This window comes from Trachypithecus francoisi, unplaced genomic scaffold (assembly GCF_009764315.1).
Source record: "Trachypithecus francoisi isolate TF-2019V2 unplaced genomic scaffold, Tfra_2.0 Contig00301, whole genome shotgun sequence".
Taxonomy (NCBI): domain Eukaryota; kingdom Metazoa; phylum Chordata; class Mammalia; order Primates; family Cercopithecidae; genus Trachypithecus; species Trachypithecus francoisi.
This window is the reverse complement of record NW_022680554.1, coordinates 81,899-87,898: the sequence shown is the minus strand read 5'-3', so window position 1 is coordinate 87,898 and position 6,000 is coordinate 81,899.

Genomic DNA, 6,000 nt, shown 5'->3' with positions numbered 1-6,000 from the left:
GCCCATGTTTTAAAAATTGGATTGTTTGCTGTTTGTTGTTGAGTTTTAATAATTCTTTCTATATTTTGGATAATATACCTATTATCAGATATGCCTTCTGCAAATATTTCCTCCCATACCGTGCCATGTGTTTTCATATTCTTGAGAGCCTCTTTAGTAGAAGTTTTGAATTTTAATGAAGTCCAGTTTATAAATCTTTTCGTTTATGGTATGTGTCTTTGGTGTTATATGTAGAAAAATCATCCCTATAGCTCATTTAGGTTGTCTACTAGGTTTTCTTCAAAGAGTTATATAGTTTTGCATTTTGTATTAAAGTTCATGGTCCGTTTAGTGTTAATTTTTGTGACAAGTTTAAGATCTGTGTTTAGATTCATTATTTTGTATGTGGGTGTCCTATTTTGCTGGCACTATTGTTGAAAATACTCTTTTCCCTATTCATATATATATATATATATAGTATTTACAATATGACACATAAATACTGTGAACATTTCTATGACCACAGATTGGTCAACCTAGATGAAATGAACCAATTCCTTAAAAGACAGAAATTATCGACTATCACACAAGAAGAAATACATGTATATATATAGTATTATATAATATGCAGTATATATAATATTATATAATATATTATATATAATATTCTGATATTAGTGTGTGTATATATATAAAACATATATATGTTCCTTTCTCAAAGATCATTTCATTCTATTTGTGTGGGTCTAAATGGGGCTCTCCACTCTGTTACATTAATATATGTGTCTATTTTTAACTGACACTATACTGTCTTTTATTGAGCTTTACTGTAAGTCTGAATTTAAGTAGTGATAGTGCTTCAACTTTTTCTTCAATATTGTGTTGGCTATTCTGGATCTTTTGCTCCTCTGTATAAATTTTAGAATCAGTGTGTCAATATCCAAACAATCTATTGCTGAAATTTTGATTAAGATTGTATTAAACTATAGGTCTAGCTGAGAATAGCTGGTATCTTGAAAATATTGAGTCTTTCTATCCATGAACAGGAATATCACTAAATTTATGTAGCTTTTCTTTGTTTTCATTCATCAGTGGTTTAGTTTTCCTCATATAACACATTTTGTTACATTTATACACATGTATTTTATGTTTGTGGAGTGCTAATATAATTGGCATTGTCTTTAATTTCAAGTTTCACTCGTTCATTGAGAAGGCAATTAAATTTTACATGTTAATCTTGTATCCTTCAAACTTGCTACAATTACTTATCACTTACAGGGAGTTTTATCTGTCAATGTTTTTTTCACATTTTCTGCATAGATGATCATGTCATCTGTGAACTAAGACAGTTTTATTTCTTCCTCTTTAATTAGTGTACCTCTTATTTTCTCTTTTTGTCTATTCCATTAGCTTGTACTTCCAGTATAAAATTTAAAAGCAGTGTTGCTCACTTGACATCCTTACCTCGTTCCTAATCTTAGTGGGAAATCTAGCTTCTCGCCATTGATTATAATGTTAGTGCTAGTTTTTTTGTTGTTGTTGTTTTCGTAGATACTACTATTAAGGTGAGAAACATTTCTTCTATGCTTAGTTACATAAAAGCTTTTTCATGAACACATATTTTGTGTCAGATGCCTTTTGCGTCTATTCATTTGATTATGTATTTTTTTCCAGCCGATTTTTGTTATGAATTACATTAATTGATGTTTAATGGAAAACTGGCCCTTCAACCCTTGAATAAATTCCAATTGGTAATGATGTGTAATACATTTTATTTGTTACTTGATTACATTTGCTATTATTTAGTTGTTTTAAAATTCAGATTGTAGAAAATTGGTATGATTTTTTTCTTAAATGTTTGTTAGAATTTACCACTGCACTAATTTGGGCCTGATTATTTCTATTTTGAAATAATATTAATTATTGATTAAATTTTTATAGATATAGACCTATATAGATTATCTATTTCTTCTTGTGTGATAGTTGATAATTTCTGTCTTTTAAGGAATTGGTTCATTTCATCTAGGTTAACCAATCTATGGTCATAGAAATGTTCACAGTATTTATTTGTCATATTATAAATGTCCCTAGAAACATCCTGTCTTTCATTTCTGATATTAGTAGTTTGTGCCCTCTCTCTTTTTGTCTTAGTTAGCTTGGCTACGTGCTTGTGGGATTTACTGATGCTTTCAAAATATCAGCTTTGGTTTCATCAATTTTCTCTATTAATTTCCCATTTTCAGTGCGATCACTTTCTGCTCTAATTCTTATATTTCATTTCTTGTTCAAACTTTGGATTTAATTTCTTCTTATTTTTCTAACTTCCTAAAGCAGAATCTTAGACAATTGATTTTAGGTCTTTCTTCTTTTCAAATATTTGCATTTAATACTACAAACTTTCCTGTACAGCCTGCTTTCACTGCATTCTATAAATTCTGATAAGTTGTGTTTTCATTTTATGTAGTTCAAAATATTTTAAAATTTCTCTTGACTTCTTCTTTGATCTGTGAGTTATTTAACAGTGTGTTGTTTAATCTCCACCTATTTTGGGAGTTCCCATCATCTTTCTGTTACTAATTTATAGTTAGTTATATCATGGTCTGAGAGCAGATATTGTGTGACTTCTACTCTTTTAAAATTGTCAAAGAGTGTTTCGTGGTTTAAAATTTGGTCTATCTTGGTGTATGTTCCTTGTGAATTTGAAAAGAATGTATACATTCTGCTGTTGTTGGATGAAGTAGACTGTAGACGTCAATTATATCCAGTTGATTGATGGCATTATTGAGTTTAACTCTGTCCTTACTAATTTTTTGCCTACTGAATCTGTCCATTTTTGATAGAGGAATGTTGAAGTCTCCAACTATGATAGTGGATTCATCTGTTTCTTCTTGCATTTGTATTAGCTTTTGCCTCACATAGTTTACTGTGCTGTTTTGGATGTATATGCATCAACGACTGTTATGTTGTCTTGGAGAACTGACCTATTTGTCATGTAATCCCCTTCTTTATTCCTGATAACTTCCCTTGCTTTGAAGTCAGCTCTGTCTGAAATCAACACAGCTACTCCTGCTTTCTTATATTAGTGTTATCATGATGTATTTTTTACCATTCATTTACTTTTAATCTATATGTGTCATTACACATAAAGTGGGTTTCTTATAGACAACATGTCTATAATCAAGTTGTCAAAACTACTTATTTAGTGTTTTGTCATTTTAGAAATACTTAAAATATAAGATTAACCTTTGCTTACTTTATTGACAGATTGACAGATTTTGTGCTTGTACCATATTGAAGTTACAGAGCTATCTATTTTCTTAGATGATACTCTATCACCCATCATTTTTAGAAGACTTCAACATATTCTTAAATAATATGAAAGAGGAATACAATGAAAATAATTTTAAATGTATTGTACTTCTATATGGAAATGCTCAGCTTTGTCAAAAACTTTATAGTCAGATGCTTACATTCATACTGGGGATCACTTTTAGAATCTCCGTGATACAACAGTAACAAAACAGACTGATTGAATTGTATTATCTCCTCAAATATTGTGGGCAGAATTGTAGCCAGGGATAAAATTTTCTGAAATATTGAACAACACTTACTAAAGACTTTGAAGAATACACTACAATCCTTCCTTGATTTACATAACAGATGCATTCCTGGAAATTTTATTGCATATTGAACTTTGCAAGAATACTATGTGCTTATATGTAAAATGGAATTTGCTTATACATTCAAATAATTTCAAAAGGATTTTCCACCTATGCATATCTACAGATATCATCCTTAAAAGCACCACTGCTGCAGGAAATATGTCTTTGTGAGGATTGTCCTTAGCATTGATGGATAGGGAACAGCCTTTTTCCTTCATTGGTAACATTCCCCAATGATTGTGACAATCACTGTTGTGCCACATTTCCAAAATACCCCCAGGGATTGGTGCCACTTTTTTTCTGAGACTCACTGATGTAAGTCATCTTATTTATTAGACATTATTACTATCATGATTAGTTTTACTTTTAGAGTTATATCCAATTATCACAGGTGAGTCAATCAAGCAATCACGTCTATTAAGGCTACTTTATGTAAACTTACTTCCTGTTCTTTGAAATTTTGATAGTTTCAAGCGCTGGAGGTGTGTGGTTATCTTGGAGCTCCAGAATAACTCACCCCACAAAAGTCCACATCTTTATCGAAAGTCAAACATCACGTCACTGTCATTACCAAGGTTAACTGAGGTATGTACATAAAAAAGAGTATAGAAGTACCTAACACTCTAAATGAGCCACTATTCAATCTTTTAGAACAGAAACTCATGAAACTTTTAGTTCTAGCACCTTAGAAATTGATTGTGATTTCGTAACACAATACAAACAAATATAAATAACCTTTTGTGGCAGGAGCTCTAAGTAAAGAGTGGAAAATTTACATATCTGGGAAGAAATGAGATAATCAGTCCCCAAATATAAAATTTCAGATTTTCCAAGGTTTGTTTGACTTCATTTTAATTTGTGAAGAGATAGGCTATGGTATATTGGAGGAAGACGTGTGTTCAATAGAACAGGAGATCTATTACTCTTTAAACGTGATTGATGTGGACAGTGGGAACACACCCAGGAGTATGCCTTGTAGGCACTTCTCATATCTGTCTACTAGGTCAATGAGTAGAGCACAGAAAAGACAACACGAAAGAGGAAGAATGTGAAGAGGAAAACGGTAACATATTTTCTTAATGCATATGGCCTCTCTTCACAATCTTGATTAAATTTTTGGCCCCACGCAGTGAGAATATCTATGTCAAGTTGTGTAACTCTTCCACATTTGTTTCCAAAAATGTCCTCAAATATTCATTATTAAACTATTCTTCCTAAGTGGTGTTTTTCTACTATTAAGGGAAAATATTACATAGATAAGCTTGTTATTATGGAGCAAGGAAAACATACTATGGAAAAAAGACAGAGACAAAGCATTTAGGAGAGTAGTTTACTACTAAAGATTGTGTGCAGGAGAACAAAAATATATCACATATTCACAGTGTTTCTGGGGTGAAAATTTGCAAATCTGTCTATAGTGGAAAGATAACAATTTTCTAACCATAATATTTATTTATTTATTTATTATTATTTTTTTTTTATTTGAGACTGAGTCTCTCTCTGTTGCCCAGGCTGGAGTTCAGAGGTGCAATCTTGGCTCACTACAATCCTCGGCTCCCAGCTTCAGGCAATTCTCCTGCTTCAGCCTCCCTAGTACCTGGGATTACAGGTGTGAGCCACCGCACCCGGCCTCTACCATAATTTTTAAATCTGCAAAAATTATCACACATTTTGAGGCTTCAGCCTCACAAAATAAAGGGAAATTGCTTTGGTTACACAGAGTAACTTCACAAAATGACTCGAGTTTTAGATATTTGGGTGACCAGAAGCAGATAGGATGCCTTTGTGGTATAATTTTAAAAATTTATCTCAGGGATTAAAGTTTCAAAGTGCTGCCTTTTTAAAACAATCCCTGACTGCTAGATGTAAGATGAATATTAAATTATAATGAAGACAAGAGAAAATGTCAGTGTTGCTCTCGCAATAAAAATAAAAGTAGGGAGCACTTAGCACTGCTGTGTGCCATCTGAGTTATCAACCTATCATAGCACATGCAATTCTCACATTAATTCTATTAATCGTGCTTAGTAGCTTCATTCCCAGTTAAAGATGAGGAAACTGAAGCACCTGTTGGACACCGGATATGCCTGAAGTTACAGTGACAAAAAGCAAATTTTTAAAGCAATTGTATATTTATTTTCCATTTAATCATTTATTAGAATTGACATATTCTTTTATTTATTTATTATATTTTTTTATTATACTTTAAGTTCTAGGGTACATGTGCATAATGTGCAGGTTTGTTACATATGTATACTTGTGCCATGTTGGTGTGCTGCACCCATCAACTCATCAGCACCCATCAACTCGTCATTTACATCAGGTATAACTCCCAATGCAATCCCTCCCCCCTCCCCCC